Source organism: Coregonus lavaretus (genome assembly GCF_964263955.1).
Source record: "Coregonus lavaretus genome assembly, chromosome: 37".
NCBI classification, from domain to species: Eukaryota; Metazoa; Chordata; class Actinopteri; order Salmoniformes; family Salmonidae; genus Coregonus; species Coregonus lavaretus.
The window spans coordinates 4,494,048-4,507,001 of NC_140024.1; the positions used below are offsets into that span (position 1 = coordinate 4,494,048).

Genomic DNA, 12,954 nt, shown 5'->3' on the forward strand with positions numbered 1-12,954 from the left:
ACAGAGACAGCAAAACACTGCCAGGACAGAAAACACCCATACCTGTGCTGTGTGTCTTTATCACAGTGGACCCTGATGTTCCTGTAGCTTTAGTCCTGGGGCTGGTCACCCCCACCTGAGCACTCATGCCCCTCCTCCAGGACCCTGTGTGTGTCATAGAGGGAGTCTTCCGCCCCGAGCCCACCTTATCCGACTCGTCAGACACGTCCGAGGGGTTCCGACGTGCCCACTTGGAGCCCTGGTCCATCCTGCTGACCCCGCTGTCCGACACCCCGTCTGACCTCTTGACCTCGTCACCTGACCAGGCGGGGTTCAGGGTGGTGGAGGCCGAGTGCTTCTCAGCGTCTGTCACAGGCTGGGGACACACAGAGGATGAGAGAAGAGGGGAGTTATGATCTATTTTATGGTGCTGTGGCAGGGAATATATGGGAATAAAATGACCGGCTTATCGGGTTGAAGTTAGTCACTTCCATTTGTGCCTATAGGGCCGTGTTGATAGTGGCATGATAGTATACTGATTGTGGACAAAATCAGATAGCTCTTTGGGGCCTACCATAAGTGAAGCCGTACTCAGCATACAATAACCTCAGCACTCTAGGGATCCAATATGGAGACAGTCTCCATGGAAACAGACTATATTAACCTAGTGTTGGGTCAAAGGTCAAGTAATACTGGGAGAATATGGTCTTTGTACAGCCTTTGTTATCCTACATAAAATAACCACTATATTAAATGAGTGTTATTGTATAGTGTGTGTATGTTATCCAGACATCCAACCCCTTCCCAAAGCCACCCAAAACCAGCTGAGAGTACTATCACTTCTCACACAGTTTGTCTAAGGTGGCTTCTTCAAATTGGTATTTAATGACTTGAGGCCAGTTCAAACATTAACATTAGTCTAGTCAGTTCACAGGTCTGTCACCCAGAGCAATACTATAGGCTCATATTCCCCTCCAAACTGTGAGGAATGTCAATATCATTAACACACTCAGAGCTAAGGGGGAGAGAAGGGAAGGGGGAGAGCAGAAAGAGGGGGAGAGGTGGGAGTGTGAGACTGTACTTGAGAGTCTATTTGTGTGTCTATTCAGAGCCTGGGGCTATATTTGTGTGTGTGTGCATGCGCTTGTGTGTGCATGCGTGTGTGTGCATGCGTGTGTGTGTGCATGCGCTTGTGTGTGCATGCGTGTGTGTGTGCATGCGTGTGTGTGTGCATGCGTGTGTGTGTGTCTGTGTGTGTGTGTGCATGCGTGTGTGTGTGTGTGTGTCTAGCCTCCACACCGACCTGTCCGTTGAGGGCCTTGCGCTGTGCGGCCGGTGTGTTGGCGTAAGAGCTGATGGAAGAGCTGGTGTTGATGTCATCTGTGTCGATGGTGTCACTGATGCCACTGCTCACAGAGCTGCTGTCATCCCAACTGGAGAGAAAAGGGAAAAAGAGAGGGAAAGATAGGTTTAATTAAACAACACGATTTTAACCAGGATAAATGGAGGAGGGAGGAGAGGTGTTATGCCAACCACAACAAAGAGAAGAGGCAAGGACATACCCAAAAGGGATTGGTTTAAAAAAAGAAATATCTTACAAAATGTACCTTTAAACAGATAGCTCATTTGTAAACAGAGTTTAACGAGGGTTCAGTGTGTGGTTGAATGGATGCAACCTAACTGGACTCTCCACTAAATCAGTATTACATGTTCTACTTCAGAGTCTTTATTTTATTTCCAGCCGTGGAATCGGCTGAATATTGTGAATATTTCACATTGCATTACCATACCTCTATGGAGCAACACATACGCTAAACCAGGGCTCTCCAACCCGGTTCCTGGAGAGCCACAGTCCTGTAGGTTTTCCCTCCAACCCTAATCCAGCACACCTGTGTCTAATAATGATCTGGTTGATAAGCTGAATCAGGTTAGATACAACTGGGGTTGGAGCGAAAACCTACAGGAGGGTAGCTCTCCAGGAACAGGGTTGAAAGCGCTGCTCTAGACAGTAGACAGCAATGTATCATTCATTCTGGCTCTGAATTTGAATCTCCTTACAGTGTAGACAACCTACTAGCCTAGCTAAAGCTCTGTGACTGTACAAGCTGGCTGTTGAACCCACAGAGATAGGAGGGATATTTTATGTATGAGTGTAATCCTGATTGAATGGGTGAAAACACACAGTCTCTCTCTGCACCAGGGAGAAAAGCCCTGTTAAGAGGCATGGTGAATTTATGACACGGCTCACAGCCAGGCAGCAGCATAAAGCCCCAAGCTGCCTGGAAATCTCAGTCTCACACACACACTGACTGGAGCTGTCCATCAAACACAAAGGAGGAGACTAACCTTGAACAGGAAGGTTCTACAACACACACACAGACAGACAGACACACACATTGTCCACACACCAGTCTTTAACCCCACTTTGAACAATTATACTGGCTATGTTTGTCTTTCCCCAACCCTGGGGGCGAAGGGGGGACGGGGGCAGGGTGAGAGGGGGGTGAAACCAGCAAGAGAGACTAGAGTGATGTCTAGGGAGACTATGGATGAGACAGGACAAACATCATTCTGAAAGGACCACAGGGAGGGAAAAGAGTTAAAAGCAGGCTTGACAACTATTGAGCACATGCACAAGCGCGCGTGCACACACAAACACACACACACACACACACACATACATACACACACACACACACACACACACACACACAGACACACAGCTGCTATTGTATCCTGGTGTTTGGATTAGAGTCATCCAGGGACAGATCCATCACCTCTAATGAGACAGACACACAGAAATACATCAGCGTGTCCTCACTGATTTTGGCTATAAGCCAGGAAGCATCTATCCTCATCTGCAGACAGGTTGATGTCATGAATCATACTTCAAACACACACACCCCTTTACAACATACTGGGGGATCTCACATTAACACACTCTCATCATACAGATCTGATATCTATCACAAGCACTGCAATCTGTATCTTAAGCTCTGAGGCTCGGCTGCTTTGTAGTTGCCTTAAACCCACAGTATATCTGCGCTTGACAGGACTGCAGACAGACAGAGCTAACTGGTGAGAGATTTAGACTGACCACAGCCGTCTAAACATGTTCACACAGCCACATGGGGGAAAGTCCCCCACACACAGAGAGAGCGAGAGCGAGAGAGAGAGAGAGTAAAACATCACAGACCAACTGAGGATCGAAAGTTCTTGTCCATATTTAAAATCTAGTATCCTTCTGAAGACGTAGAATACCCCAACTATCACACACACTCTCTTTACCTGGCCAGAGTCCCTTGGATGCCGTGGGAACCTGAAGCGTGGGGGAGAATGCCGAGTTGGACAGAGAGCTTCATGAGTCCATACCGCTGAGTTACACACTGAGCTAACAATCTCTCTCTCGTTCTGCTTCTCTAACTCTATCCCTCTCCTTCTGCCAGTCTCACTCTCTCTTTGTGTCTACCTCCTCCCTCCCACTCCGCCTTTATTCCTTTCTCACTCTGACACTTTCTGTGTTTTTGACTGTGTCTCCTGCACTCATCACCCCTCCCTCCTTCTCCCTCCTTCTCTCTCCTGTCGCCTCATCTCGTCTTGCTTATTCCCCCGTCTCTCTTTCTCTCTGGACTGAGTGAGGGAACCATGAAAGAGAGAGAGAGAGTGTTCTCCCCTGGTGCTTGTAACCTGATCTTCCCCAACCCCAGTTAACCAGTTCACTGCTACAGCTGAACCAATAACATCACAGCATAATGACAGACTCTCCCAAATAAGACCTTCCCAAATCCTATGGAACCAAAATAAGGCATCCTCAAATGACCCAACAACAGTATGAAGCTACATTATGGTCATAGTATGATCACAGCCACACAGACAGACTCAACCACACACATACATACAAAACATTATTCCTTATTATCAACTAAGATATTCCCAAATCCAACATTCCCAACTGTGACTTTCCCAACTTCCCATCCATGTAATATGTGTCAGTGTGTGTGATCCCGGAGTTCCCAGACAGATCCACCCTGACTAACTGACAGCCCATTACTAATTAGAGATCAGCCCAGCAACATGGCCGAACCCACAGCCTCCTGCTGGCAGCGCAACCTACCTATTAACTACCACCCAGCCATTTAGAGCCAATCAGAGAGGATGATGACACTAACCACAGCCAAACCCAATTGAGCATAGTGAAGAGTAGCAGTTCCAAGCATGAAACTCTAATACTGAAACGTCAGAAAGTTATGGGTTCAGTTGATGTGCGTGATTAGACTTCAATCAATTCAGTTGACTTTTGTGTTGATTTTTGAGCAGAGAAATCTCTCTTAGTAAGACAGAGACCTTCACAGCTGTGTGGTAGTTTATAGAAATAGAGTTAAATGGATTCATATGAGCATTAGGATTAGGTTAGGTGTACAGACAGACTTATCTGGTGAAACAAACACACTGCCTTTGTAAGTTTCAGGCATTATCATGATGACGAAAGATAGGAGTGAGTCCTAGGAGACTGCAACACTAACATTCACAAGTCCCTCAGCAAATATTCTTAGAAAGTTTAGAAAAGCTAAGTAACAGAAGGAGAGTAGGAGACAGATGAGAGAGAGATGGAGAGAAAATAGGGGAGGGAGACAGAGAGAGAGACAGTAGGGGGGAGAGAGATGGAGAGACAGTAGGGGTTAGAGAGATGGGAGAGAGTAGGGGAGAGAGAGATGGGAGAGACAGTAGGGAAGAGAGAGATGGGAGAGAGTAGGGGGGAGAGAGATGGGAGAGAGTAGGAGAGAGAGATGGGAGAGAGTAGGGGAGAGAGAGATGGAGAGACATTAGGGGTTAGAGAGATGGGAGAGAGTAGGGGGGAGAGAGATGGGAGAGAGTAGGGGAGAGAGATGGGAGACAGTAGCGGAGAGAGATGGGAGACAGTAGGGGTTAGAGAGATGGGAGAGAGTAAGGGAGAGAGAGATGGAGAGACAGTAGGGGAGAGAGAGATGGAGAGACAGTAGGGGAGAGAGAGATGGAGAGAGACAGTAGGGGTTAGAGAGATGGGAGAGAGTAGGGGAGAGAGAGATGGAGAGACAGTAGGGGAGAGAGAGATGGGAGAGAGTAGGGGGGAGAGAGATGGGAGAGAGACAGTAGGGGGGAGAGAGATGGAGAGAGACAGTAGGGGAGAGAGATGGAGAGACAGTAGGGGAGAGAGAGATGGAGAGAGTAGGGGAGAGAGAGATGGGAGAGAGACAGTAGGGGGGAGAGAGATGGAGAGAGACAGTAGGGGTTAGAGAGATGGGAGAGAGTAGGGGGGAGAGAGATGGGAGAGAGTAGGGGAGAGAGAGATGGGAGAGAGTAGGGGAGAGAGAGATGGGAGACAGTAGGGGAGAGAGATGGGAGACAGTAGGGGTTAGAGAGATGGGAGAGAGTAAGGGAGAGAGAGATGGAGAGACAGTAGGGGAGAGAGAGATGGAGAGACAGTAGGGGAGAGAGAGATGGAGAGAGACAGTAGGGGTTAGAGAGATGGGAGAGAGTAGGGGAGAGAGAGATGGAGAGACAGTAGGGGAGAGAGAGATGGAGAGACAGTAGGGGAGAGATAGATGGAGAGAGTAGGGGAGAGAGAGATGGGAGAGAGACAGTAGGGGGGAGAGAGATGGAGAGAGACAGTAGGGGTTAGAGAGATGGGAGAGAGTAGGGGAGAGAGAGATGGGAGAGAGTAGGGGGGAGAGAGATGGAGAGACAGTAGGGGAGAGAGAGATGGGAGAGAGTAGGGGAGAGAGAGATGGAGAGACAGTAGGGGAGAGAGAGATGGGAGAGAGTAGGGGGGAGAGAGATGGGAGAGAGTAGGGGAGAGAGATGGGAGACAGTAGGGGAGAGAGATGGGAGACATTAGGGGTTAGAGAGATGGGAGAGAGTAAGGGAGAGAGAGATGGAGAGACAGTAGGGGAGAGAGAGATGGAGAGACAGTAGGGGAGAGAGAGATGGAGAGAGACAGTAGGGGTTAGAGAGATGGGAGAGAGTAGGGGAGAGAGAGATGGGAGAGAGTAGGGGAGAGAGAGATGGAGAGACAGTAGGGGAGAGAGAGATGGAGAGACAGTAGGGGAGAGATAGATGGAGAGAGTAGGGGAGAGAGAGATGGGAGAGAGACAGTAGGGGGGAGAGAGATGGAGAGAGACAGTAGGGGTTAGAGAGATGGGAGAGAGTAGGGGAGAGAGAGATGGGAGAGAGTAGGGGAGAGAGAGATGGGAGAGAGTAGGGGGGAGAGAGATGGAGAGACAGTAGGGGAGAGAGAGATGGGAGAGAGTAGGGGAGAGAGAGATGGAGAGACAGTAGGGGAGAGAGAGATGGGAGAGAGTAGGGGAGAGAGAGATGGGAGAGAGTAGGGGGGAGAGAGATGGAGAGACAGTAGGGGAGAGAGAGATGGGAGAGAGTAGGGGAGAGAGAGATGGAGAGACAGTAGGGGAGAGAGAGATGGGAGAGAGTAGGGGGGAGAGAGATGGGAGAGAGTAGGGGAGAGAGATGGGAGACAGTAGGGGAGAGAGATGGGAGACAGTAGGGGTTAGAGAGATGGGAGAGAGTAAGGGAGAGAGATATGGAGAGACAGTAGGGGAGAGAGAGATGGAGAGACAGTGGGGGAGAGAGAGATGGAGAGAGACAGTAGGGGTTAGAGAGATGGAGAGAGACAGTAGGGGGGAGAGAGATGAGAGAGAGTAGGGGGGAGAGAGATGGAGAGACAGTAGGGGGGAGAGAGATGGGAGAGAGTAGGGGAGAGAGAGATGGGAGAGAGTAGGGGAGAGAGTAATGGAGAGACAGTAGGGGTTAGAGAGATGGGAGAGAGTAGGGGAGAGAGAGATGGGAGAGAGTAGGGGAGAGAGAGATGGAGAGACAGTAGGGGTTAGAGAGATGGGAGAGAGTAGGGGGAGATAGATGGAGAGACAGTAGGGGGGAGAGAGATGGGAGAGAGTAGGGGAGAGAGAGATGGGAGAGAGTAGGGGAGAGAGTAATGGAGAGACAGTAGGGGTTAGAGAGATGGGAGAGAGTAGGGGAGAGAGAGATGGGAGACAGTAGGGGAGAGAGAGATGGAGAGAGACAGTAGGGGGGAGAGAGATGGGAGAGAGACAGTAGGGGGGAGAGAGATGGAGAGAGACAGTAGGGGGGAGAGAGATGGAGAGACAGTAGGGGGGAGAGAGATGTAGAGAGACAGTAGGGGGGAGAGAGATGGAGAGAGACAGTAGGGGGGAGAGAGATGGAGAGAGACAGTAGGGGAGAGAGAGATGGAGAGAGACAGTAGGGGGGAGAGAGATGGGAGAGAGACAGTAGGGGGGAGAGAGATGGAGAGAGACAGTAGGGGGGAGAGAGATGGAGAGACAGTAGGGGAGAGAGAGATGGGAGAGAGTAGGGGAGAGAGAGATGGAGAGAGTAGGGGAGAGAGAGATGGGAGAGAGTAGGGGAGAGAGAGATGGAGAGACAGTAGGGGGGAGAGAGATGGAGAGAGACAGTAGGGGGGAGAGAGATTGGAGAGAGTAGGGGAGAGAGAGATGGGAGAGAGTAGGGGAGAGAGAGATGGAGAGACAGTAGGGGGGAGAGAGATGGGAGAGAGTGGGGGAGAGAGAGATGGAGAGACAGTAGGGGTTAGAGAGATGGAGAGACAGTAGGGGAGAGAGAGATGGAGAGACAGTAGGGGTTAGAGAGATGGGAGAGAGTAGGGGAGAGAGATGGAGAGAGACAGTAGGGGAGAGAGAGATGGAGAGAGACAGTAGGGGGGAAAGAGATGGGAGAGAGTAGGGGGAAGAGAGATGGAGAGACAGTAGGGGAGAGAGAGATGGGAGAGAGACAGTAGGGGGGAGAGAGATGGGAGAGAGTAGGGGAGAGAGAGATGGAGAGACAGTAGGGGTTAGAGAGATGGGAGAGAGTAGGGGAGAGAGAGATGGGAGAGAGTAGGAGAGAGAGATGGGAGAGAGTAGGGGAGAGAGAGATGGAGAGACAGTAGGGGAGAGAGAGATGGGAGAGAGATGGGAGAGAGTAGGGGAGAGAGATGGGAGAGAGTAGGGGAGAGAGAGATGGGAGAGAGTAGGGGAGAGAGAGATGGAGAGACAGTAGGGGAGAGAGAGATGGGAGAGAGTAGGGGAGAGAGAGATGGAGAGACAGTAGGGGAGAGAGAGATGGGAGAGAGTAGGGGAGAGAGAGATGGGAGAGAGTAGGAGAGAGAGATGGGAGAGAGTAGGGGAGAGAGAGATGGAGAGACAGTAGGGGAGAGAGAGATGGGAGAGAGTAGGGGGGAGAGAGATGGGAGAGAGTAGGGGAGAGAGATGGGAGAGAGTAGGGGGGAGAGAGATGGAGAGAGACAGTAGGGGAGAGAGACAGTAGGGGGGAGAGAGATGGAGAGACAGTAGGGGGGAGAGAGATGGAGAGAGACAGTAGGGGGGAGAGAGATGGAGGGAGACAGTAGGGGGGAGAGAGATGGAGAGAGACAGTAGGGGGGAGAGAGATGGAGAGACAAAGTAGGCTTGGGCGGTAAACCATATACCGGGGTATTTGAAAAAAGACATGAGATGATTTTTCAATACCATCAAGTTATTTATTTTCAATAAATGTGAATATTTGTAGCTACTTTTTAAGTTAATACCTGCAATCAACTTGTGTAATACGCTAGGAGATAAAGCAGATTGTGTTCTTCATTTCACCTGTCACATTATTTTACATTATGAAGCTTACCGTAGTTCCCCAGAACAGTTGAGCCAGTCACATGTTTGTTGTTAAGAGCACAACAAGAGAAAACGGGAGCTGGTGAGTCCATAGCGTTCTATCGGAACGCTCTGTTGTGCGGCGCACATGAGGTGATGAAGTTACACTTCTGACGTGTTTTAGAAGTCAAAGAGCTCTGTTATCCGAGTTATCTGTACAGATGCCATTCTTTCCCTGTGCTTCCTACTAGTGTTTTTTTCCTCCTCCGTTCTTCTCCCCTCTGCTCCGTGTACACATGCTGCTCTTCCTTCAGAAAAGCATGCATCACAACTTTGTATATTTGCACAATTTCTCTCGTTCACTTTTGCTTGTAAATGTCCACACTCACCGAAAATGACACCTGGTAGCTACTAACTATGCTTGTATAACTTTATGAGCTGGATTTACCTGTCTTTGCAATTAGTTTATGTTCATTTTTGCTCGATAGCATTTAGCTAACAGCTTACTGTGTGTGATTTCGCTCTTACTTCTGCTAATTTTGTTAGGATTTTGGTAATAGAGGCCCAATGGCTTTTTTATGTGCATTTTTAGTGCCCCCTTGTGTGCTATGCCGGTAATACCGTAAATCCCGGGATGGCAGAAGAACAGTATGACGATATGAAAATCTGGAGACAGTAGGTGAGAGAAAGAGACAGAGAGGGACAGTAGGGGAGAGAGAGACAGTAGGTGAGAGAATAGACTCTCTGAACTGACCCAAATCAACACATTCCTGGGCTACCGCCTTAGTTTCTCCCCCGTGTCCCCAGAGACAGCCCTCTGTTTTCACACACAGGTCAGGGGTCATAAACCCTGCTGTTATTCAACTAGGACCGCTGACCAATGAGAAAGCGCTGCCGTTGGGGCTGGACCCATGGGAGTGTCCGACAGCGTCCTGAGAAAACCTTCTGTTTAAGTTGTTCTCTGTTTGTTTAGTTTTTCTTATTATGTATGTGTCTCTGGGGAAGTGTGGTTATTTCAGCTCTGCCCATACTGCTACCCGGCTAAGCTCGCTCCAACTCTCACAAACATTTATGCATGCACTTCGCCTCTCCCGAGTCCATAGGGGAGTTGCAGTGATGGGACAAGACTGTAACTACCAATTGGATATCACGAAATTGGGGAGAAAACTGAGTAAAAGTTAAAAAAAATATATATATATATATATATATATATTACGCATGCATGCGCACACACACATGCTCAGACGTAGACAATAACCTCTGGACAATAAGGAATTTCCTCTTTTAAGGGGAGCTACTGTTACTCAGACTGTTGTAGGATCAGATGACTACTCCTGTAGACTACTGTTAGAGACAGTGTGAGTGGACGGGACATGGGGTTACACACTAAACATGAGCTCACTCTGAATATATACCCCCGAAGGGTGAGAGGTCACAGATGATATCATGGGGAAAGAGACAGGTGAGGCTTACACACTCAGAGACAAACACACACGCACATGCACGCATCCTATAAACCCCTTCATCCGTCAGACTGTATTGCATTCAAAGAAAGACAGTTTGTTTTATGGAAATAAAGTCAAGGGTGAGAAAAGAGTATTGAGAAGACATTCAGTCTGTCATATACCCGACATCAGCGACAGGCACAAACAAACCATGTTTTTAGAAGTGCCCCATCAGGAGAAGGCTAGCTTGGCTGCACCATTACTGCCTCAAGACAATACCTCCAAACTAACCCTGACCCCAAACCTCCTCTAAACCTATTCGTTAGTGTAGACAGCCAGTAGGAACACAAACCAGTGTGTGTGTGTGTGTGTGTGTGTGTGTGAGTGTGTTGTATCTAAAGTATGTGTTTGGGTCTGGGCTGTGTGTGTACTGACTGAGCTGACTGTACACACAACCACTGTTTGGCTGTCCCTCTGTAAACACCACCTCTGGCCCCTCTATACACAGGGTGGAGGGAGGGAGGAGAGGGAAGGGAGGGTGGGAATGGGGGAGGGCAGTTTGAATAGGACCATGGGGATTGGGTGTAAGAATAGGGGAGGGAGTGAGGGAGAAATGAGAGAGATACAGGGTGAGGGAGGGGGAGATTGAGGAAGTGAATGGGTGGGGGAGTGCGGGAGGGAAGGGAGGTAGAGGGAGGGAGGGAGAGAATGGGGAGGTAGAGGGTAAGAGAAAGGGTAAAGGAGCGGTGGAGAGGATCTTGGACAGGACAGGACTCAGTGCATTCCTTCTCCTTGTGGACATTCTGGGCCAGAGTTGTGTGGTGGCTAAATGACACAGCTGTCCCGCAGCATGGAGAAATGACACGACTACTGGATGACTGGACTACAGGGTCAGGAATGCACCTCTCCCTCTAGTCTCTCTTTGGTTCTCTCTTTCTCTTTCTCTCTCTAGCCTCATTTCTCATTTTTCTAGCTTGAGTAAACATATTTTACATATGAAACAAACATTACTTGAAAACGTGTTACATTCTCTGACTTTCTCTCTTGCACACAAACACCTCTTTCGCTCTCTCGCTCTCTTTTTCTCTCCATCTCGCACTCTCTCTCAGTGTGTTTGTTGAGTAAATGGTGCATTGCTTTGAGTCAACCGACTGACCCTGATCCATAAAAGAAACACGCCCAATACAGATGTGGGATACACACCACTGCACGCACACACGCAAGCACGTACACAAACATACACAATCACAAAGCACACACTGATCGAAAGGACCCAGTGGGAGGCAGACATACACGTTTGGAATTTAAAATTGACAGAAGACACACACACCAGACCTTAAACACACTGTAAACTACCTCATCTTATTTCTCCAGTCCTCATGTCCAACTGGCTAAAGGGGTTTCATTCCCCACCCCCCCAGCAAAATGTCTGTATGTTTGTGTGTGTGTGTGAGCCTCCCTCCCATACTAAGTGTGGATAATCACATTGATCCTGTTACCTTGGGTCCAGGTAACCACAAACCTGCAAACTCTATCATCCCCTCCATGTTCTTAGATCAGCTTTAATATTGCAGATTGATTGTAACTTCCATCAATGTAATTGTCTGCATCACTTCCAATCCCCCATATGTATTTATTTCGCAATTTATATACAGTGGGGAGAACAAGTATTTGATACACTGCCGATTTTGCAGGTTTTCCTACTTACAAAGCATGTAGAGGTCTGTCATTTTTATCATAGGTACACTTCAACTGTGAGAGACGGAATCTAAAACAAAAATCCAGAAAATCACATTGTATGATTTTTAAGTAATTCATTTGCATTTTATTGCATGACATAAGTATTTGATACATCAGAAAAGCAGAACTTAATATTTGGTACAGAAACCTTTGTTTGCAATTACAGATATCATACGTTTCCTGTAGGTCTTGACCAGGTTTGCACACACTGCAGCAGGGATTTTGGCCCACTCCTCCATACAGACCTTCTCCAGATCCTTCAGGTTTCGGGGCTGTCGCTGGGCAATACGGACTTTCAGCTCCCTCCAAAGATTTTCTATTGGGTTCAGGTCTGGAGACTGGCTAGGCCACTCCAGGACCTTGAGATGCTTCTTACGGAGCCACTCCTTAGTTGCCCTGGCTGTGTGTTTCGGGTCGTGGTCATGCTGGAAGACCCAGCCACGACCCATCTTCAATGCTCTTACTGAGGGAAGGAGGTTGTTGGCCAAGATCTCGCGATACATGGCCCCATCCATCCTCCCCTCAATACGGTGCAGTCGTCCTGTCCCCTTTGCAGAAAAGCATCCCCAAAGAATGATGTTTCCACCTCCATGCTTCACGGTTGGGATGGTGTTCTTCGGGTTGTACTCATTCTTCTTCTTCCTCCAAACACGGCGAGTGGAGTTTAGACCAAAAAGCTCTATTCTTGTCTCATTAGACCACATGACCTTCTCCCATTCCTCCTCTGGATCATCCAGATGGTCATTGGCAAACTTCAGACGGGCCTGGACATGCGCTGGCTTGAGCAGGGGGACCTTGCGTGCGCTGCAGGATTTTAATCCATGACGGCGTAGTGTGTTAGTAATGGTTTTCTTTGAGACTGTGGTCCCAGCTCTCTTCAGGTCATTGACCAGGTCCTGCCGTGTAGTTCTGGGCTGATCCCTCACCTTCCTCATGATCATTGATACCCCACTAGGTGAGATCTTGCATGGAGCCCCAGACCGAGGGTGATTGACCGTCATCTTGAACTTCTTCCATTTTCTAATAATTGCGCCAACAGTTGTTGCCTTCTCACCAAGCTGCTTGCCTATTGTCCTGTAGCCCATCCCAGCCTTGTGCAGGTCTACAATTGTATCCCTGATGTC

General features: G+C 48.8%; 1 pseudogene across 1 annotated transcript in view; it reads right to left on the minus strand.

The window, feature by feature from the left end:
- LOC311111831 (neuron navigator 2-like) overlaps positions 1-12,954 on the minus strand; it is a 91,713-nt pseudogene that overhangs the window by 34,954 nt on the left and 43,805 nt on the right. Inside the window, exons 10-11 of the transcript in view lie at positions 1,283-1,412; positions 43-355 (exon numbers count right to left, since the gene is read on the minus strand). The product of the transcript in view is annotated as a neuron navigator 2-like (transcript). The remainder of the gene's footprint in view (positions 1-42; positions 356-1,282; positions 1,413-12,954) is intronic.